The sequence below is a fragment of the Mustelus asterias genome, chromosome 22 (genome assembly GCF_964213995.1).
Source record: "Mustelus asterias chromosome 22, sMusAst1.hap1.1, whole genome shotgun sequence".
NCBI lineage: Eukaryota > Metazoa > Chordata > Chondrichthyes > Carcharhiniformes > Triakidae > Mustelus > Mustelus asterias.
This window is the reverse complement of record NC_135822.1, coordinates 41,418,690-41,442,076: the sequence shown is the minus strand read 5'-3', so window position 1 is coordinate 41,442,076 and position 23,387 is coordinate 41,418,690.

Here is a 23,387-nt window from a genome sequence, read left to right as displayed (position 1 = left end):
GCACTGACCACCTTCTGTGTGAAAAACCTTCCCCGCACATCTCCCTTAAACTCTCCCCCTCTCATCTTGAACCTGTGCCCCCTTGTAATTGACACTCCCATCCTGGGAAAAAGCCTCTGACTATCCAACCTGTCTGTGCCTCTCATAATTTTGTAGACCTCTATCAGGTCTCCCCTCGGCCTCCATCTTTCACGTGAAAACAATCCTAGTTTATTCAACCTCTCCTCATAGCCAATACTCTTGAGACCAGGCAACATCCTGGTGAACCTTCTTTGCACTCTTTCCAAAGCTTCCATGTCCCTCTGGTAGCGTGGTGAACTACATGCAATATTCCAAATGCGGCCTAACCAAGGTTTTATATAACTGCAACATGATGCCCCAACTCAATATAAGTTCCATAAAAGGAAAAGTGGCAACATGGATCTGGAGTTGGGTGAGTGACAAGAAACAGGGAGTAGTGGTGTATGGTTATTTTTCAGACTGGAGGAAGGTATTCAAAGGAGCTCCCCAGGGGTTGCTACAAGGGCTACTACTTTTATTGATATATACTAATGACCTGGACTTGAGTATGCAAGGTCACTTTACAAGAAGAAATTGTTGAACTCGGGAGAAATATTCCGGCTCCTCCTGGTGCACAAGCAGTGCCATAAAGATACTTAACTCATTGATCCAGCCCGTCCCATCTTCCCTGCTGGGATCCCTGAGGACCGAAACTCCATTGAATCAAAACCCCATTAAAATGAACCAACACGGCCTCCTCCAAACATTTCAATATATACCCACCTTTTGAGAGCAGATTGAACATAAAAAATTGGAGCAGGAGTAGACCATTCAGCCCATCGGACCCACTCTGGCATTCAGTATGATCATGGCTGATCTTGGGCTTTAACTCCATTCCCCCCGCCCCGCCACCCCATTCTCCATATATCTTAATTCCCTGAGAGACCAAAAATCTGTCTATCCTATCCTTAAACCTTTATGGGGAGGCGATGGCCTAGTGGTATTATCGCTGGACTATTAATCCCGAAACTCAACCAATATTCTGGGGACCCGCGTTCAAATCCCGCCACGGCAGATGGTGGAATTTGAATTCAATAAAAAAAATCTGGAATTAAGAATCTACTAATGACCATGAAACCATTGTCAATTGTCGGAAAAGCCCATCTGGAAAGGAAATCTGTCGTCCTTATCTGGTCTGGCCGACATGTGATTCCAGAGCCACAGCAATGTGGTTGACTCTCAACTGCCCTCCAAAGCAACTAGTGATGGGCAACAAATGCTGGCCAGCCAGCGATGTCCATGTCCCATGACTGAATAAACAAAATGGTGGGGGGCTGACATACTCTTGCATTATTGCTGTATTGTCAATGGGAGTAAACGTGACAGCTTGATTGCCCACCGGGGGGAGTCTATTGTGCCACTTTAAGTGGTCAATTTAGGGCTACGTTCCAACTCAGTGAGCATCTTACTTACATTGGGAGGGCCCGTCATCGGGAGATCACCAGGCAAACAGTGAATTCTGGGGAAGGGAGGGAGGTCTCCCCCTTGATGGGGTTCCAAGGGTAACTAGGGATAGGCAATAAATTCTGGTCAGCCAGCAACGCCCCCATGTCCCACAAAATGAATTTAAATAAATAAATATATTCAATGTTGGAGTATCTTCAACGCTCTGGAGTTGGGAAATCCGAAGATTTTCATTCCTCTGAATGAAGACATTTTTCCTCATCTCAGTCTGAAACCATAACTGAGATTGTGCGCCTGTGTTTTAGATTCCCCACCCAATGGGAACAATCTCTCAGTGTTCACCCTATCAAAACCCCTTCAGAACCTTGTAGGTTTCAGCAAGATCAAGGGGTTGCTCTGACCTTTCCTCCCACCACCATTCAAACCAGGTTCGTTTCCTGTTTCCGTTTTTTAATACTTTAGCCACCCACCAAAGAAAACACATCCATTCTTCAGGGTTAAAATGACCCCTGCCAATCGTGGGATTTTCCATTCCCACATGAAGTCAACGGACCTTTGGCTGGTCCGTCAAATTTTCCATCCCACCTGTGACAATTCCCACCACAGGCGCGACTGGAAAATCCTGTCCAAACACTTTGGGGCTCTGGGTGATACAAGGCTCGGAAAGTCACAAACGAAGGGTAATTATTTCACTTCCAACCTATCAATCAATCACGCAAACCAGCCTCCCATCCATTGACTCTGTCCACACTTCCCGCTGCCTCGGCAAAGCAGCAGCATAATTAAGGACCCCACGCACCCCGGACATTCGCTCTTCCACCTTCTTCCATCGGGAAAAAGGTACAAAAGTTTGAGGACAGGTACCAACCAACTCAAGAACAGCTTCTTCCCTGTTGCCATTGGACTTTTGAATGGACCTACCTCACATTAAGTTGATCTTTCTCTACACCCTAGCTATGACTCTAACACTACATTCTGCACTCTCTCCTTTCCTTCTCTAGGTACGGTATGCTTTGTCTGTATAGCACGCAAGAAACAACACTTTTCACTGTATACAAATACATGTGATAATAATAAATCAAATCAAATCAATAATAGGGCCATCAGCAAGACAACACCTGCATTCAATCTGATTTGGTCTGGAAAACATCGAACAAACTCTCTGGGTGAGATTTTCTGGCCGCGCTCACCCCAAGACTGGAAAATCCTGCCCAAAGTCAACAGAGCTTTGCATAGTCTGTGTCCCGCCGGCTACGATTCCCGTGGTGGGTGGGCCAGGAAAATCCGCCCTCTGCTTCTGATTTGGAGCGACATGCTTCATTGCTGGAGCGACCTGATTTACAGCTGTGTATTTTGGGGACGAGGAACAGCTGGAAGGGTTAACTCGGGGACATTGTTGCTCTGATGCCTTGAGGAAGTCAATAAATGAGCTAATCTTGAGCTACGTACTAGTTCAGTTTGAGCAATCACACGCACACTAATCCTTAACCGAGTGAAATCAAATATAGCATCAGAAAGTAGCAGATGTGAATGTTTTCTTTGGATTTGAGAAGGTGAGGTAATGGCTGTACACCAAAGATGACTCACTGTCCTTTCTCACATGAGCTGGTACAGAGATTCAAGCTTGGTAGGTGGTGATCAGTACCCTTTGAATGAGATATTTGCACTCGCTAATGGGATAAGGTGGTGTGGGGAAAGCGGGAACGCTGGGGGTGCGAGTTTGTGACCCCCATGGTCCGTCAGTCGCTCTGCTTTGCAATTATGAATGTGACAACACAAGGGGAAGGAGCAAATGATCTGCACGAGATCACATATTGAAGCCCCACAGAGGATCTACTCATTTTCTTTTGAAGTTAGGCTTGGACTCATAAAATCAAAAAGGAGTCAGCAGCATCTGGGATTTTAATAACGATATGAAAGCAGGAGGAGGTCGGTGAGTGTTACTGTGGCCTGGAGTTAATTACATTGGCTTCATTTTGTTCTTTTTGTTTCATCTTTTTCCTTTAATAACTTGACTGTGACCGGAGCCTGTAACACGGCCTCAGCTGATAACACACAATCTCTCTGTGGTTCCAATTGATATTTTTCTAATTAGCCACCCGGGATTGACCCTCTCGCTACTACCTGAGCAGCTCCCTTTGGATTTCTTCACTGCCTCAAAATTTGGTTTCATTCATTCCAGGCCAAAGCCCAATAATTGGCAAACCCTGCAATAAGGCGTAAGAACACAAGCTTTTCACCTCTGTACCTGGTTTTATCCAAGTCAGACTGGGTGAAAGTCTTGTCTCACTGATGTCCATGATAGGTTGGACTGAAATAATTTGCCCTTACGTTGTGACTTTCCTAGCCTCATATCACCCCAACAAAATAAATCAAAGACTCTTGAAGTATATGTGCAGCTGTATATTTTATATCTTGGAGCTCTGCAGAGATGACATTAGTTTTACTGGGCGGGATTCTCCAGTTTCATCCATGGTGGGATCTGTTGCCAGCAAGAACAGAAAATTTGGCTTTCAGCCAAAACTCCATTCACTCTCACCGGCACTGGAAAATCCCAGCCATGGACGAGGATGGAAAATTTTGGCTTATGTGTGTAACAGGTTTTATTTACAGTGGTTTAAAACATCTGCACCATGTTCTCGCTCTGGCTTCCAGCTCTTTCTACAGCTTGTTTATTGGGATGAAGGAGTACAATATAAAGCGAAAGACTCTTAGTGCTGTAGAGGATCAGAAGGACCTTGGGGTCCGGATCCATAGGACTCTAAAATCGGCCCCGCAGGTGGAGGAGGTAGTTAAGAAGGCGTATGGTGTGCTGGCCTTTATCAATCGAGGGATTGAGTTTAGGAGTCCGGGGATAATGATACAGCTATATAAGACCCTCGTCAGACCCCACTTGGAGTACTGTGCTCAGTTCTGGTCGCCTCATTACAGGAAGGATGTGGAAAAGATTGAAAGGGTGCAGAGGAGATTTACAAGGATGTTGCCTGGATTGAGTGGCATGCCTTATGAGGATAGGTTGAGGGAGCTCGGTCTTTTCTCCTTGGAGAGACGTAGGATGAGAGGAGACCTAATAGAGGTATATAAGATGTTGAGAGGCATAGATCGGGTGGACTCTCAGAAGCTTTTTCCCAGGGTGGAAATGGCTGCTACGAGAGGACGCAGGTTTAAGGTGCTGGGGGGTAGGTACAGGGGAAATGTTAGGGGGAAGTTTTTCACACAGAGGGTGGTGGGCGAGTGGAATCGGCTGCCGTCAGTGGTGGTGGAGGCAAACTCAATAGGGTCTGTTAAGAGACTCCTGGATGAGTACATGGGACTTAATAGGATGGAGGGTTATAGGTAGGCCTAGAATGTAGGGATATGTTCGGCACAACTTGGGGGGCCGAAGGGCCTGTTTTGTGCTGTAGTTTTTCTATGTTTCTATGTTCTCTGAACAAACCACATCCAGGTTTGATTAATCAAGCACAGCGAGCACCAAAAGTAAACAGACACACATAATCAAACACAGAACAATTGAGCACTACAGTTATAGTTGCAAAAATGGGAAACGCAGCAATCAAAAGTAAAGTTTATTTATTAGTGACAAGTAAGGCTTACATTAACCCTGCAATAAAGATTACTGTGAATTCCCCTAGTCGCCACAGTCCAGCACCTGTTTGGGTCAATCCACCTAACCAGCACGTCTTTCAGAATGTGGGAGGAAACCGGAGCACCCGGAGGAAACCCACGCAGACACGGGGAGAATGTCCAAACTCCACACAGACAGTGACCCAAGCCTGGAATCGAACCCGGGTCCCTGGTGCTGTGAAGCAGCAGTGCGAAGCACTGTGCCACTGTGCCAAAATAAGTCAGGTTCCACAAACACTAGCATGATAATGGTCAGATACTCTGTCTTAGTAGTGGTGGTTGAGAGATTAATATTGGCATGGGCATCAAGGAGATCTCCCCAGCTCTTTAAAACACTGTTTGTGTTAAATAACATGTTATGGTAATTGTTGCTCACCTATGAGGGAAGTCAGCGGCTTCATTCATTAACAATGCATCTGGAAGGAAGGGTTAATGTAAGCCTTACTGATAAATAAACTTTACTTTTGATTCCTGCCATACTGTACTGAGGCAGGCTGGATTGGATGTCTAATCCTCTGGAGTGGGATTTGCAGCTCTGATATTCTGGTTCAGGGGTGAAAGTTCAGCAAGCTGAGCCAATACTGGCATAAGGCCGGTTTCAGTCTAATTCCCAGAGAATACAATTCATTCACTGCCTCAAACAAAGGCCAAAGTCAGCCTGACTTTCAGGTTCACCAAAGTGGTCAGAATTCTCCAGCATCATGGTGCGGCACGGTGGCACAGTGGTTAGCACTGCTGCCTCACAGCGCCAGGGACCTGGGTTTGATTCCTGCCTCGGCTGACTGTGTAACGTTTGCACATTCTCTCCGTGTCTGCATGGGTTACTTGTGGGTGCTCTGGTTTCCTCCCACACTCCAAAGGTATGCAGGTTAGGCGGATTGGTCATGATAAATTGCCTCTTAGTGTCCCAAAGATGTGCAGGTGAGGTTGATTGATCATGGTAAATGTACAAGGTAACAGGGACAGGGTGGAGGGGGTGAGCCTGGATAAGATGCTGAGAATTGGTGCAGACTCGATGGGCCAAATATGCACTGCAGGGATTCTATGGTTTTATGATAAATAACCTTTAATCATGGGGATTAGCAGGGTAAGTACATGGGGTTATGGGGATAGGGCTTGGATGGATGGTGCAGGTTTGATGGACTGAATGGCCTCCTTCTGCACTGTAGGGATTCTATCACCATATCCCATTGATACTGTCTATTTGTGCTTACTACATTCGATCCTAACTGCGAAAGCTTATAAAATAAATGTCTTGGACAAATTATTATTCAAAACCTTTATCAATGGATGTTGCGTGACATGGCTAATATTTATTATTATGCAGGCGTGTTCTACAGAGAGACAATGGCATAATGGTCCAGTAACTAGTGATCCAGAGAATCAGGTTAATATCCTGGGGACATGAATTCAAATTCAAATGTAAATTCAATTACTTAATGTCTCTTGAAACTATAATCGATTATCGTAGAAATTGTATCTGGTTCATTTATGCTCCTCAGGGAAGGAAATCTGCCATCCCTATGTGGTCTGACCTACATGTGACTCCAGACTCTCAGAAATGTGGTTGACTCTTAAATGCCCACTGAAATGATCAAATCTGCTATAGAAAAGTCATAGAGTTACATAGAGCAGAAATGGCCCTTCAGCCCATCGAAAAGTCAGAAAGGAATAAACCAGATGGGTCACCTGGCATTGACCTAGGCACTGGAAGCTCCAACAGCAGACCCAACTCTGGAGAATTCATCAGCCATGATTTTATTGGATGGTAAGGAAGACTCAAGGAGCCAAATGCTTTACTACTGCTTCTACCCCTTTGATCCCAATCATATTTAAAGGCTTCCCAACCATACCTGTGAAATTCCACATGAGGACATTGGTCCCAGTCCTGTTGCGATACTTCCTGTCCCTTTTGAATCGGTACATCTGGCTAGTACTGATTCCGATGCCCCAAGAATCTGAAACCTCTCCCTTCTGCACCATGTCTCAAGCCATTCATTAAGCCTCCTTATAACTCCTATTTCTACTCTCGCTAGCATGGGGTACTGAAGCCATCTAGAGATTACTCCCTTTGAGATCCTGCTTTTTAACATCCACCCACGTTCCTGAAAATCTGACTGTAGGCCATCATTAACTGCTCTCTCTAAAGTACCTGTACTGCCAAATTCAGGCTCACTCACCAGGGGGAGGAATTATCCCGTACCCCCCGCCATGCGAATTGGAGCGGGGGGTGGAGGGCAGGCGGTGGGGGGGGGGGCTGGTGGAGGGGAGGGTGGTGGACAATGCAAAGGTCCGTTGACCTCAGCCGGAATTTTCTGGGCTTGGGACGAGCACAGCCAGAAAAGCCCATCCACCATCTACAAGACACAAGTCAGGAGTTTGATAGAGTGCTCTCCACTTGCCTGGATGAGTGCAGCTCCAACAACACTCAAGAAGCTCATCCAGAACAATGCAGCCAATTTGATTGGCACCATATCTACACCGACACACAGTGAGAGCAGTATGTACCATCTACACAATATACTGCAGGAACTCCCCAGGCTCCTGAGACAGCACCTTCCAAATTCACACCACAACCATCTAGAAGAACAAGGGCAGCAGATGCCTGGGAACATCAACACCTGGAGCTTCCCCTCCAAGCCACTCACCAACCTGACTAGGAAATATATCACTGTTCCTTCACTGTCACTGGGTCAAAATCCTGGAACGTCCTCACTAACAGCACTATGGATGTACCTATACCTCAAGTACTGCACCGTGTCAAGAAGGCAGCTCACCACCACAATCTCAAGGGCAATTAAGGATGGCCAATAACTGCTGGCCTAGCCAGCGAAGCCTACATCCCTTGAATGAATAAAAACAATCTCCCTTCCCCCTGCAGAGTATTCTGCACCCTCTCCGTGATGTCCTTTACCTGGAACTAGAGAGGCAACACACCGAGTAAGACTCATGTCTTCTAAGTTGTCGTTCAAATTCTTTTATTTTGCTCTTTGGTAAAGCAGTTTCCAGGTAGCCACACATTAATTTGCCTAGTAACTACCAATGAGACGGTACTTATGGGCGGCACGGTAGCGCAGTGGTTAGCACTGCTGCTTCACAGCTCCAGGCTCCCGGGTTCGATTCCCGGCTCGGGTCACTGTCTGTGTGGAGTTTGCACATTCTCCTCGTGTCTGCGTGGGTTTCCTCCGGGTGCTCCGGTTTCCTCCCACAGTCCAAAGATGTGCGGGTTAGGTTGATTGGCCAGGTTAAAAATTGCCCCTTAGAATCCTAAGATGCGTAGGTTAGAGGGATTAGCGGGTAAATATGTGGGGGTAGGGCCTGGGTGGGATTGTGGTCGGTGCAGACTCGATGGGCCGAATGGCCTCCTTCTGCACTGTAGGGTTTCTATGATTTCTATTTCTATGAATACTATTCCAGAGGAGGAAATTAGTCCCAGTTTTTGACAAGAGGAAGTCAGGTACTTCAGGGGATGTCCCCGATTCCTGGTGACTGTTCCGCACATTGCCATAACTCCCCCCCTTATCTCTCATTCATCTTTACCATTAGACACTTTTCCAAACAATCCTCTCCTTAAATATGGGAAGAGCAGACATGCACTATTGCATGTGTCCTCTTTATTTTGAGGATGTTTGCACATTTGCCCTGAAATTCTCCTTAAATCACTTATGAAGCTAAAGATATGACATGTCATGGGCTCCTGAACCATAGCTGAACGTTCAAGAAAAATATTCAGAATTTGGATCCTTTCATCCTCTGAAATCTTTGACTGAAAGCTTTAAATCCACTTCTGCGAGCTAAGTCCAAGTGGGTCAGAATCCATGTCAAAATAAGCGACTGCTGAAATCCTTACACTGCTATTCCTTCGGTGTTTAGTTAATCTCCGTGACCCAGGTGTTTGCACTTTATGCTCCAGCTGCTAGATGCCTGTCAATCCCAGTCTCTCACAAAGCAAGAGTTAATCACAAGGCAGTGAGTGGAATGAATGGAGTTAATACAAAGCAAGGTATGGATCACACCTTCCCCTTCCTTCGGAGTTCTCTGGAAGTTAAATAGAACAGTTGTATTTCGCAGGTCCTGCAACAGAAAGGAAGCTGGCAGAAATTATTTCTGTCACAAGGATAACAAAGCTCATTGAACTCAAATTTTTTAACATCTGATGGCCTAGTGATATTATCACCGGACTATGAATACAGAAACTCAGCTAATGCTCTGGGGACCCGCGTTCGAATCCCACCATGGCAGATGGAATTTGAATTCAATTTTTGAAAAATATCTGGAATTAAGAATCTACTGATGACCATGAAGCCTTTGTCGATTGTCAGAAAAACCCATCTGGTTCACTAATGTCCTTTAGGGAAAGAAATCTGCCGTCCTTACCCGGTCTGGCCTACATGTGATTGCAGAGCCACAGCAATGTGGTTGATTCTCAACTGCCCTCGGACAACTAGGGATGGGCAATAAATGCTGGCCAGCCACGAATGTCCCACGATGTCACACGAATGAATAAAAGAAAATATGCACCTGCATCTGTCCATTTAGATACAAATGTGTTTTTTTCTAGTCATTGGATATGAATGCACTAATTGCCCTTAAACGAGTAGCTTGTTAGGCCATTTCAGAGGGCATTTAAGAGTCAATAGCATTGCTGTCATATGTAGGCCAGATGAGTTTATAGATATTTAATTCCAGGGCCAGGATTCTCTGACCTCACCCATGGCTGGGATTCTCCAGTCTCGCTGCAGTGAATGTAGTTTTGGCTGAGCGCCAAATTCTCCGTTCTTGCTGACAACGGCAGCAGGGTGAACGAGATCGGAGAATCCCAACCCTGAATTCAAATTCAAAATTTGAAGCCGGATCCCAGGATCATTACCCTGGGTCTCTGGATAAATAGTCCAGTGACAATGCCACTAGGTCACTGCCTCCTCTGAGTCCCAGGCAATAGTGTGATTGAGAGCAATGAGGATGAATTCTGTTCCCAGGGTGAGATGCACCAAGGCAGTGGTAGGCAACCTGCGGCCTGGGGTGGGGGGCGGGGGGTGGTGGGGGGAGGGGGGGGAGCGGTGCGGGGGGGGAGGGGTCACATGCGGCCCATCAGCATTCTGAGTACAACCCATAAGACATTTTGTTGAATGCTTCCCATGCACAGAGTTGTCGCATTCTGCTGGGTTCCATTCACGTAGCTTTTTTTCCTACTAAGGAACAAGGAACAAAGAAAATTCTGACTATCCACTCTGTCCATATCCCTCATAATCTTGTAGACTTCTATCAAGTCGCCCCTCAACCTCTGTTGTTCCAGTGAGAACAAACCAAGTTCCTCCAACCTCTCCTCATAGCCAATGCCCTCTATACCAGGCAACATCCTGGTAAATCTTTTCTGTACCCTCTCCAAAGCCTCCACATCCTTCTGGGAGTGTGGTGACCAGAATTGAACACAATATTCCAAGTGCGGCCTCACTAAGGTTCTATAGAACTGCAACATGACTTGCCAATTTTTAAACTCAGTGCCCCAGCCGATGAAGGCAAGCATGTATAACTGATGTGATTCGCGTGTATAACAAGGACAAGTGAAGTGAGGTGCGTGCTGATTGCCCACAACATTGACTATGAGAGCCATGCGCCCAATCAAGCATAAAATATTTCTTTTGTTTTTATGACTTGACATTGATGGCTGTTCTATCAATAGAGGAATGATTAAGTATTTTCGATAACTTGTTATGAAATATTTGGCATGTGTTAAATGTATTTAATCTTATTCGAGGGCCCCGGTTAGTGAACAAGCCCAATTTCAATCTTGTGGCCCACTGAGATGAAGGAGGGCCACTCAATGTGCCCACTCACTAGCCTAGGTTGCCCATCACTGCTCTAAGGGAAGCATAGTTGGAGAATGTGCAGGCCTATGCCAGCCTTGTACTTACTTTAAGCATGGTGCTGGCAACGCGGGATCTGTCAATTTACAGATGCAATTTGTTTTATAGCCAAAGGGATGCTTATTGCAGGGGAGAAATTAACAAGGGGGTCTCTGGAAAGGGGTTAAGCAGACAACTTGGCAAAATTGCTGTGAGATTATTCACTTTGCTTTCTCAATCTTCGCATCCATTCAAAGGATTGGCTTAATTGTTTAAATTTCTTAAGTTTGTGATTGTTAACACATTTTCTCCTGAAGCATTGCCCTTTGTTTATTAATTAGTTTCCATGTTGTTATGACCCAGGTCAGAAACTCCAAGGAATTTTATGAAGTCAGCCTGGGCCATAAGTTTTGCAGTTTGAATTTGGCACGGTGAGCGTATGATGTTTCACTCCAGCTTTGATTCAAGTGACCCTCGCAGAAGCTTTGATCAAACAAAGTTTATTTAAGAATACAGTAGAACCATAATCAGAAAAATCAGCAATAACTTTTACCAATTACAAAAACACAACTGCAAAATTGTATAACACTTAACCGTGTGGAATCTAGTGAGCAGGGATGTACTTCTGAGGCTGTATAAGGCTCTGGTCAGACCCCATTTGGAGTATTGTGAGCAGGTTTGGAAGGAAGTGCTGGCCTTGGAAAGGGTCCAGAGGAGGTTCACAAGAATGGTCCCTGGAATGAAGAGCTTGTCATATAAGGAATGGTTGAGGACTCTGGGTCTGTACTCATTGGAGTTCGGAAGGATGAGGGGGGATCATATTGAAACTTACATGATACTGCGAGGCCTGGATAGAGTGGACGTGTAGAGGATGTTTCCAATAGTAGGAAAAACTAGAACCAGAGGGTACAACCTCAAGCTAAAGGGACGATCCTTCAAAACAGAGATGAGGAGGAATTTCTTCAGCCAGAGAGTGGTTAATCTGTGGAATTCTTTGCCACAGAAGGCTCATTGAGTGTTTTTAAGACAGAGATACATAGGTTCTTGATTAATAAGGGGGTCAGGAGTTATGGGGAAAAGGCAGGAGAATGGGGATGAGAAAGATATTAGCCATGATTGAATGGCAGAGCAGATTTGATGGGCCGAGTGGCCTAATGCTGCTCCTATGTCTTATGGTCTTATGGGGAGCAGGACGGGAAAATTCCACCCGTTGTGAAACTTTAGAAATGGACCCTCTGTATTTAAAGTTGGGATATGCAGATTTTGATCTTTCAGGGATTCAAGGACATGAGGAGCAGGTGGGAAATTGGAGTTAAATCAGAGCAGCCATGATCGTATTGAATGGTGGAATGGTCTCAAGAACCTGTGTGGTCTACTTCCAATTCCTATTTCCTTTGTCTCTATTCATTTGAATATGGTACAGGTACAGTTTGTTTCTTCAGAAGAACGCTTCAAAATGCAGCTAATGAAACAACAACAAAACTTACTCCAACTTATAAATCAAAGAAAGGGTTTAATAAAGAAACATCATTACTCCAAACTTGGGGCCTCGCCCTGGGCCACTCCAAGCTCCCCACAATTCGACATAGTTCCTTATTTGTAGTGAATCAGCTGGTCAGCTGACAATTATATCACTCTGTGATTGGTTCCATGGTTTACTGGGTCAGCTGACCCTTACATCTTGTTCCCATTGGTCACATTACATCCAATACAAATTTATCACTGGTTACAGTTGGATGACTCAAAACCAGCCACCACAGGACTGAGGCCATGCCAGATTCCAGACGTTTGCCAGATTTCGGGTTGCAAGCTACAGACTATTGTCGGTTCAAGTCGGCACATGGTATGGGCGGCACGGTGGCACAGTGGTTAGCACTGCTGCTTCACAGCTCCAGGGACCTGGGTTCGATTCCCGGCTTGGGTCACTGTCTGTGCGGAGTCTGTACGTTCTCCCCGTGTCTGCGTAGGTTTCCTCCGGGTGCGCCGGTTTCCTCCCCCAGTCCAAAGATGTGCGGGTTAGGTTGATTGACCATGTTAAAATTGCCCCTTAGTGTCCTGAGATGCGTAGGTTAGAGGGATTAGTGGGTAAATATGTAGGGATATGGCGGTAGGGCCTGGGTGGGATTGTGGTCGGAGCAGACTCGATGGGCCAAATGGCCTCTTTCTGCACTGTAGGGCTTCAATGATTCTATGAAGTCAAGGTGGTTCAGGTGGGGATCACGCGTCAGTTGGAGCAAGGGAATAGACTGGTGCGCAAGCGCTGAAACATAACTATTCCAGTGCCACACCACACTAACATAGCAGCTAACCAAATTGTTCATGTAAGTTTTTTTTTAGTGGACTCAGTTAAAATTAATGCACGGCACATTCTAAAAATGAACAAATCTGGATTTTGAAGTCAATTTGAGATATTGTATTGGTCTCCAGATTGCTGCACAAGTTTAATCCCAGTTTATAATCGTATGCTTATCATAAAGTAGTTATTGGTGTTTACTCTGCAATGGACTCAGCTGTTATACAGGCTTCAACTAATTAACTTTAAAAACACAGGCTTGCTATTTTATGACAGCAGAAGGTTATGAAATAATAAACTCTGGAAAGAATCAGCCAAACACATTGATTTTCATCTCAGGATATTTTTATTCATTCATGAGATGTGGGCATCACTGGCTTAAGTTTAAGTTTAAAGTTTATCTATTAGCCTGGAGGGCCTGTTCCTGTGCTGTAATTTTCTTTGTTCTTTATTCTTATGTCACAAGTAGGCTTACATTAACACTGCAATGCAGTTACTGTGAAAATCCCCTAGTCGCCACACTCCGGTGCCTGTTCGGGTACACTGAGGGAGAATTTACCATGGCCAATGCACCTAACCAGCGTGTCTTTGGACTGTGGGAGGAAACACCGGAGCACCCAGAGGAAACCCACGCAGACACAGGGAGAACGTGCAAACTCCACACAGTCAGTCACCCAAGGCTAGAATTGAACTCAGCTCCCTGGTGCTGTGAGGCAGCAGTGCTCACCACTGTGCCACAATGCTGTCATTATTTATTGCCCATCTCTAATTACCCTTAAGAAGGTGCCTTCATGAATCACTGCAGTCCATGTTCTGTTAGGAAGTGAATTCCAGGATTCCAGGGCAGCACGGTGGCACAGTGGTTAGCACTGTTACCTCACAGCCCCGGGGGCCCGGCTTCAGTTCCAGCCTTGGGTCACTGTCCGTGCAGAGTCTGTCTTTGAGTACATTTCCTGCCTGCAGTTGTGCCTGGCTATAATTGTGGTTGTGTTCCTTCAACTCAGATTTCATACAAACATTTTCCAGTGGAAGAGTTTAATTTTCTTTTTGAACATTTTGTTCCTTCTGCATTACCTCTGATACTTCTCCTTTACTCACAGCCAGCTGCTCACTCTGTATGTCCACTTGCTGTTACAGTTTGGATATCGTGTTGGCTATTTCAGAAAGCTCTATTTTCAAGTCTTTTAGTTGCTTCTCAATCTCTTCTTCCCTCTGCACTAAGCCCCTTGATTTGTACCCTTCAGTACACTGACATAGTCTGGTATTAAGAACAGGATATGGCGCTCGAGTCATCGATCGACAGTTCCGACGCGCCACAGCGAAAAACCGCACCGACCTCCTCAGAAGACAAACACCGGACACAGTGGACAGAGTACCCTTCATCGTCCAGCACTTCCCCGGAGCGGAGAAGCTACGACATCTCCTCCAGAGCCTTCAACATGTCATTGATGAAGATGAACATCTCGCCAAGGCCATCTCCACACCCCCACTCCTTGCCTTCAAACAACTGCACAACCTCAAACAGACCATTGTCCGCAGCAAACTACCCAGCCTTCAGGAGAACAGTGACCATGACACCACACAACCCTGCCACAGCAACCTCTGCAAGACGTGCCGGATCATCGACACGAATGCCATCATCTCACGTGAGAACACCATCCACCAGGTACACGGTACATACTCTTGCAACTCGGCCAACGTTGTCTACCTGTTACGCTGCAGGAAAGGATGTCCCGAGGCACGGTACATTGGGGAAACCATGCAGACACTACGACAGCGGATGAATGAACACCGCTTGACAATCACCAGGCAAGACTGTTCTCTTCCTGTTGGGGAGCACTTCAGCGGTCACAGGCATTCGGCCTCTGATCTTCGGGTAAGCGTTCTCCAAGGCCTTCACGACACACGACAGCGCAGAGTCGCTGAGCAGAAACTGATAGCCAAGTTCCGCACACATGATGACGGCCTCAACCGGGATCTTGGGTTCATGTCACACTATCTGTCACCCCCACAACTTGCCTGGACTTGCAAAATCTCACTAGCTGTCCTGTCTGGAGACAATACACATCTCTTTAACCTGTGCTTAATGCTCTCTCCACTCACATTGTCTGTACCTTTAAGACTTGATTAGCTGTAAAGACTCGCATTCCAATCATTATTCTGTAAATTGAGTTTGTGAATCTGTGTGCCCTGTTTGTGAGCAGATCTCCCACTCCACCTGACGAAAGAGCAGCGCTCCGAAAGCTTGTGTGGCGTTTGCTACCAAATAAACCTGTTGGACTTTAACCTGGTGTTGTTAGACTTCTTACTGTGTTTACCCCAGTCCAACGCCGGCATCTCCACATCATGGTTAGGCGATTGGCCATGCTAAATTGCCCCTCAGTGTCCAAAGATGTGTAGGTTTAGGGGGATTAGTGGGGTAATTGCATGGTGTTACGAGGATAAGGTGGGGAGTGGGCCTGAGGGCCTGGGTAAGATGCTCTGTCAGAGAGTCAGTTCAGACTCAATGGACTGAATGGCTTCCTTCTGCACTGTTGGGATTCTATGGCTTTGACCCAGCAACAATGAAGGAACAGCTGATATATTTCCAAGTCAAGGTAATGTGTGGCTTGGTGGGAAACTTGTCGGCAGTAGTGCTCCCATGTGTTTGCTGCCTTTGTCCTTCTAGGTGACAGAGCTCAAGGGTTTGGAAGGTGCTGTCAAAGGAACCTTGTTGAGTTGCTGCAGTGCATTTGGTAGTTGCTTTACATTGATGCCACTGGGCATCAGTGGTGGAGGGATTGAATGTTGAAGGTTGTGAATGAGGTGCCAATCAAGCAGGCTGCTCTGTCCAGGATGGGATCAAGCTTCTTGAGTGTTGTTGAATATCAAGAGGAGATAGTTGGATTCTGATATTTTTGGAGATTGTCATTGCTTGGCACTAGAACTTGAGTGAAACTTGTTGCTTATCAGCCCAAGGCTGCATGCTTGTCTGAGTTATTGCGTCTGGACTTGCACTGCATCAGTGTCTGAGGAATTGTTAATGCTGATGAATACTGTGCAATCATCAGTGAACATCCTCACTACTGACCTGACAATGGAAGGAACAGTCTGAAGGAAACAACTATGAGGGATTCCTGCACTGGAGCCTGAGACTGTGATGATCAGCCACGACGACAAAAAACACCTTCCTTTGTGCCAGGTATGACGCTATCCAGTGGAGCGTTTCCCTCTGATTCCAATTGAATCATAGAATCCCTACAGTGCAGAAGGAGGCCATTCGGCCCATCGAGAAATGCACCAATCACAATCCCACCCAGGTCCTATTCCCATAACCCCACATGTTTACTCTGCTAATCCCCCTGACACTCGGATCAATTTAGCATAGCCAATCAACTTAACCCGCACATCTTTGGACTGTGGGAGGAAACCGGAGCACCCCGGAGGAAACCCATGCAGACACGGGGAGAACATGCAAACTCCACACAGACAGTGACCCAAGGCCGGAATTGAACCCGGGTCCCTGGTGCTGTGAGGCAGTAGTGCGAACCACCGTGACACTGTGCTGCCCGTGACTCTAGTTTTGCTAGGGCTCCTTGATGCCACACTTGGTCAAATGTTGTCTTGATGTCAAGGGCAGTCACTCCCACCTCACCTCTTTTTTCTACTGTTAGACCAAGGATATAGGGGGGAGTTTTCCCATCTTGGCCGCCATGGGAATCATAGCGGCCAGAGCATGGACCCATGCAAATGTCCATTGACCTCGGGCAGGATTTTCCAGTCTTGAGGCGAGCGCAACCGGAAAATCCTGCCTCTCGGATGCGTTTTACCGGATGTTGACTCCATGCTCCCACTGCAGTGAAGTCAGAGAATTTGGCGCCCACTCCGTTCACTGCAGCAGGATGGGAAAATCCCACCGGCGTGAACGGTGGTAACATTCCGGCCAGAGAATCTCAAATATGATTTCTAACTGGAATAAACACTGTAACTTGAACAAGCCTGCATAGTTGGGGATTTGTATGATGTAATTTGGTGTTTCTCAGAGAGGGTGCATACCCAAAATGTTCTCACTTGTTGTCATGAGCTGGTATCCACCACGCAATGAGCTGTGCATTTTCACCAGTGCCCGGTGCTCCCTGAAATGGGCCCCTCAGCTTCGACTGGAAGTTCAGAGGTTTCCAGTGGCATTGCACTGTGGTTGGGAGTCTAATGTTGAAGCTTCGAGTACAGATGGCCCTTTGTCAAAGCCCCCCTCGCCCATTCCAACTTCTCTCCTTCCGAACATCCCACTCTTCGCTCCCTCAGGCCCAACCCTGACTTTGTCATTGAACCCGCCGACAAGGGGGATGCTGTTGCCATCTGGCAGACTGACCTCTACCTCGCAGAGGTTGAGTGCAACTCTCAGATACTTCCTCCGACCTCTCCCTGGACCATGACCACACCACTGAACATCAAGCTATTATGTCCAACACCGTTACCAACCTCATTTGTTCCAGATGTCTTCCCCCCACTTTGACAAAGGGTCATCTGGACTCGAAACGTCAGCTCTTTTCTCTCCTACAGATGCTGCCAGACCTGCTGAGATTTTCAAGCATTTTCTCTTTTGGTTTCAGATTTCAGCATCCGCAGTAATTTGCTTTTATTTAATGTTGAAGCTTGCTGGTGCTGGTGAGTAGTGATTGCACTGTCCTGTGATCATGCATTGGTTCAATCGCTCCAGACCTCTCGGTACAACCAGGTTCACTCCTATTCAGAAGATGCTTCATTGATTCAATATAATTCCAAGGTAGGAAACTACTGAGTGAGTTGAACACGATGAGAAGCACTTAGAACAAACAGCATAGCTTCTGTTTGCAGCCTATCAGAAAAAAGCACACATAAACTTTATTTATTGGTCACAAGTAAGGCTTACACTGCAATGAAGTTACTGTGAAATTCCTCTAGTCGCCACACTCCGGCGCCTGTTCGGGTCAATGCACCCTAACCAGCACGTCCTTCAGACTGTGGGAGGAAACCGGAGCACCCGAAGGAAATCCATGTAGACACGGGGTGAGAATGTGCAAACTCCACACAGACAGTGACCCAAGCCGGGAATATGAACCCGGGTCCCTTGAGCAGTGAGACAGCAGTGCTAACCACTGTGCCACCCTGCCGCCCATAAACAAGAAACACTTTCACTGGTTTGCTTCTTTGAAAGTTAAGCCTCCCGCCCGATTCCTGGGCCTGTAAATTGGATGCTATCAGTTGGACAGAGGGAGCTGAATGGTCCAATCAGCATTGTGCATTTTCAATCTGCTCTGGCCAAAGCCAAATGGGCTATGGCAGCCTGGGGTCGATCAATTGACCAATGGACAGATTGTCTGTGCAAATGGAGAGACCAGGAACAGGGGTGGTAATTATTCTCAAAATGGTGACCCTTATCAGGAGCATAGGAACATAGGAATTAGGAGCAGAAGTAGGCAAATTCAGCCCTTCGCTTCTGCTCTGCTCTTCAATCAGATCACGGCTAATCTCACCCTGGTTTCAAATCCACTTCCTCACTGTTCTCCATATCCCTTTATCCCTTTTTTAAAATTAGAAATATATCTCACTCCTTCTTGAAACCAAAAAAGAAGAAGAGAGCAGAATTGTTCCCCACACTCCCCGCGCCCCCCCTGCCTCCCCCCCCACCCCCCCAACCCCCACCCCCCCCCACCCCCCCCTCCCCCCCACCCCCCCCACCCCCACCCCCCCTCCCTCCAGGGCTGTTACCACACCAAAGCTGAACGTAGCCAATAACACTGCTTGTATCCTGCCTCAGCCCACCCACCTTGTCTGGTACCCCTTCCCTCAGTGCCAGCCATCAGACAGCACCCAGAGCCATGACTGAAAAGCCCCTTTAAAATCAGCCCTCCGTCTCTTCAGATGCCACAAGCACGCCAATCACCTCAGGATGATGTGAGGGAACTAATCCCATGCAATCCACTTTGCATCAGCTCTGGCACCTGTTTGCACTTGGATTGGCCTACCCTGGATGTGTATTAAAATATATGAATGTGAGGCAGCTTTCAATGGCAAATGATGGTATTTAACTCAACAAGGAGGGTGTCAGAGTTCTGTGAAGGGGAGGAGAAAGTGCAGCATGTCAACCAGATTCTGTAGAGTAGAAAAGACCGATTAATGATGGGGTGATTTTAGGGATTCTCCAGCCTCGTCAGGGTGGGAACCTCGATGCCCGCTGAATGGGGCTTCGGTCAAAAATTGGGATCCTGCCCTGCGTGAGGGCTATCGGGATTCACCTGTCCCCCCACCATCCCCCCTCCCCACCAGCCTGATTGTGTTCCCACCCATAGCAGGCGCCTGCCCAGTTATTATGTAGAACCGCCAATTACAATACAATTAGCCAGTTTGACGGCTCAATCACTACCCCCCCCCCCCCACCATTCACCCACCTCTCCAGTGGGAATAAGTGGGTTCACCTTCTCTTTTAAAGACCACCTTCAAAAATGGCACCCCGATCTCTGAGCATCTGGCTGGCCAGCGGGTTTCCTGAGATGTGTTCATTTGCATCTTTCAGGTGAGTCGGATCTGAAACAATGACGAGACAGGGTATAGGAATGAGATAGAGAATCTGGTGAACTGGTGCGGCAAAAATAATCTCTCCCTCAATGTCAACAAAATGAAGGAGATAGTCATCAACTTCAGGAAGCCTATTGGAGGGCATGCCCCTGTCTACATCAATGGACTTGCTACCAAATAAACCAATGGTTTGCTACCAAATAAACCTGTTGGACTTTAACCTGGTGTTGTTAAAACTCTTACTACATCAATGGGGACAAAGTAGAATTGGTTGAGAGCTTCAAGTTTTTAGGTGTCCAGATCAACAACAACCTGTCCTGGTCCTTCCATGCCGATGCTACAGTTAAGAAAGCCCACCAACTTTCTCAGGAGCCTAAGGAAATTTAACATGTCTGTGACAACTCTCACCAACCTCTACAGATGCACCATAGAAAGTACTCTTTCTGGTTGTATCACAGCTTGGTATGGCTCCTGCTCTGTCCAAGACCACAAGAAATTACAAAGGGTCGTGAACCAAGCCCAGTCCATCACGCAAACCAGCCTCCCATGCATTGACGCTGTCTACATTTCCCGCTGCCTTGGAAAGGCAGCCAGTATAATTAAGGACCCCACGCACCCCGGACGTTCTCTCTTCCACCTTCTTCCATCGGGAAAAAGATACAAAAGTCTGAGGAGACGTACCAACCGACTCAAAAAATAGCTTCTTTCTTGCTGCCATCAGATTTTTGAATGGTCCTACCTCGCACTAAGTTGATCTTTCTCTACACCCTAACTATGACTGTAACACTACATTCTGCAGCCTCTCCTGTCCTTCTCTATGAATGGTATGCTTTGTATAGCATGCAAGAAACAATACTTTTCACTGTATTCCAATACATGTGACAATAATAAATCAAATCAAATCAAATTGAAGACACAGTTGAAGATCGCCTAATAAACGTTCCATTACAGACGAGGAAGCTGAAGGACTCCATCAGGTCATCTGGAGGTCAATTGCCAGACCTGATTAAATGCAGAGTCAAGGGATATAGCTAGATCAAGAAAAAGGCTGAGCAATGTTTCATAAAGGACAAAAGGCTGATCAGCAGAATAATCCACTGCGCAGATGAAAGGAAGCTGATTGAAGACAGAATGAAAAGACATAATGAAATCACAAGAAGGATCAGCAAAATTCAATGAAAGAAAATATGAAATTTCCTTTTAAAATCATCAGCTATCAGGATCTCGCCATCCTGAGTGCGGCTATGAGAAAGTTCCAGCAACAGGCCCACAGCCAACACCATAACATGAGGTTGAGCTGGACTAACGGGTGCATGGCAGCATAATGGTTAGCACCGCTACCTCATAGCGCCAGGAACCCGGGTTCGATTCCAGCCTTGGGTGACTGTCTGTGCAGAGTCTGCACATTCTCCCCGTGTCTGCGTGGGTTTCCTCCGGATACTCCGGTTTTCTCCCACAGTTCAAAGATGTGCGGGTTAGATTGGCCATGCTAAATTGCCCCTTAGTGTCAAGGGGGATTAGTAGGGTAGATATGTGGGGTTACGGGGATAGAGCCTGGGTGGGATTGTTGTCGGTGCAGGCTCGATGGGCTGAATGACCTCCTTCTGCACTGCAGGAATTCCATGGAAAACAAAATTGAAAATGGCAGGCAAGGTTTAAAACAATGCCTTCGGTTTGATTCCCAGGCTTGGAGGGATTGGCAGGGACCCATACAGTGTGTTTTGCCACTTTCTGGAGAATTGGCCAGTTGAAGGGGAAATGGTCATCTGGACAAAGGGAGTCTCAGAAACCTGACAAAGCCCAAGGAGATCAAAGAGAGAAAACAACAGAGCAACTGTGCAGATATTTTGAAGAGAAAAATTTAAAGACGCTCTCACTCACCTGTTATAAAAAACCCCACAATGGATAGTAAATTAAAACTACCCGATCAGCTTTGGTTCAGGCAACAGCCAAATCAAACCTAAAATTGGTCATTTTGGAGAATAAAAAAGTGAGTTGCAGGAGTAGATCAGGATTAAGCAAGAAATCAGAAAAAGTAGAAGAAAATTCATTTTATATTGTTTGGTGTATTTGCGGATGAAGTAATCCTAAACCAAGGTATAGATGAATCCTCAAACACATTCGATGAGCCATTATAAGTCTTTGACAAATGTGTGAATTTCCAAGTTGTGGAAATTGCAGACCTTGAAAGAATGTTTTAGAATATCATAGTAATCATAGAAACCCTACAGTGCAGAAGGAGGCCATTCGGCCCATCGAGTCTGCACCGACCACAATCCCACCCAGGCCCTACCCCCACATATTTACCTGCTAATCCCTCTAACCTACACATCTCAGGACTCTAAGGGGCAATTTTTAACCTGGCCAATCAACCTAACCCGCACATCTTTGGACTGTGGGAGGAAACCGGAGCACCCGGAGGAAACCCACGCAGACACAAGGAGAATGTGCAAACTCCACACAGACAGTGACCCGAGCCGGGAATCGAACCCGGGACCCTGGAGCTGTGAAGCAGCAGTGCTAACCACTGTGCTACCGTGCCGCCATAAAGGTAATTACCCCAGAACAAAGGATACAGAAGACCCGAGGCCGAGAGAGACAATAGAATCCCTATAATGCATAGGAGGCCATTTGTCCCATCAAGTCTGCATCGATTCTCTGATGAAGTATCTTAGCCAGGCCCTCTCCCCCATCCTACCCCTGTAACCCCACATATTTACCATGGCCAATCCACCTAACTTGCACATCTTTGGACTGTGGGAGTAAACCAGAGCATCTGGAGGAAAGCCACGCAGACACAAGGAGAACGTGCAGACACTGCGCAGACAGTGACCCAAGCTGGGAATTGAATCCGGGACCCTGGTGCTGTGAGGCAGCAGTGCTAACCACTGTACCACTGTGCTGCCCTAATACCCAAGCAAACCATAAGATGTTCATAGATTATGTCAGTGCAATGGAATGTACAAATCAAAGGGTTTAGTGCAGAAGAATGAAGAGGTTGAGAAGCAACTTGAAGGCTTGAAAATAGAGCTTTCTGAAATAGCCAACACAGTATCCAAGCTAACAGCAGGTGGACATACAGAGTGAGCAGCTGGCTGTGAGTGAAGGAAAACTATCAGAGGTAACGCAGAAGGAACAAAATGTTCAAAAAGAAAATGAAACTCTTCCACTGGAAAATGTTTGTATGAAATTTAAGTTGAAGGAACTCAACCACAATTACAGCCAGGCACAACAGCAGGCAGGGAATGTACTCAAAGAAGCTTTGACAGACGTGTTGAGTAACTGATACATGCCCCTTGAAGAACATGAAGACGTAAAAAAAATAAGTTGAATACTACTTCAGAAAAAGCTGCATTTAAACTATTCATAGTGACAAAACAATGCACTGAAGTGCATTGTGTGTGTTGGCAATAGGTGAACAAGAAAATATACTATCGAAAGAATAGCAGGTTGTCCTTCAAGATCAAATATCAATGAAGCATGCAACCCTTCAGCAGCATGAAGAAATGAAGACTGCCTTGAACAGCAGAATGGAAGAACAGCAGAAGGAATTCAAGGAGACTATTGAATTACAAGAAAACAAAAGATGAAGTAATTGAGCTTTGCAAAAGAAAGGGAATCCT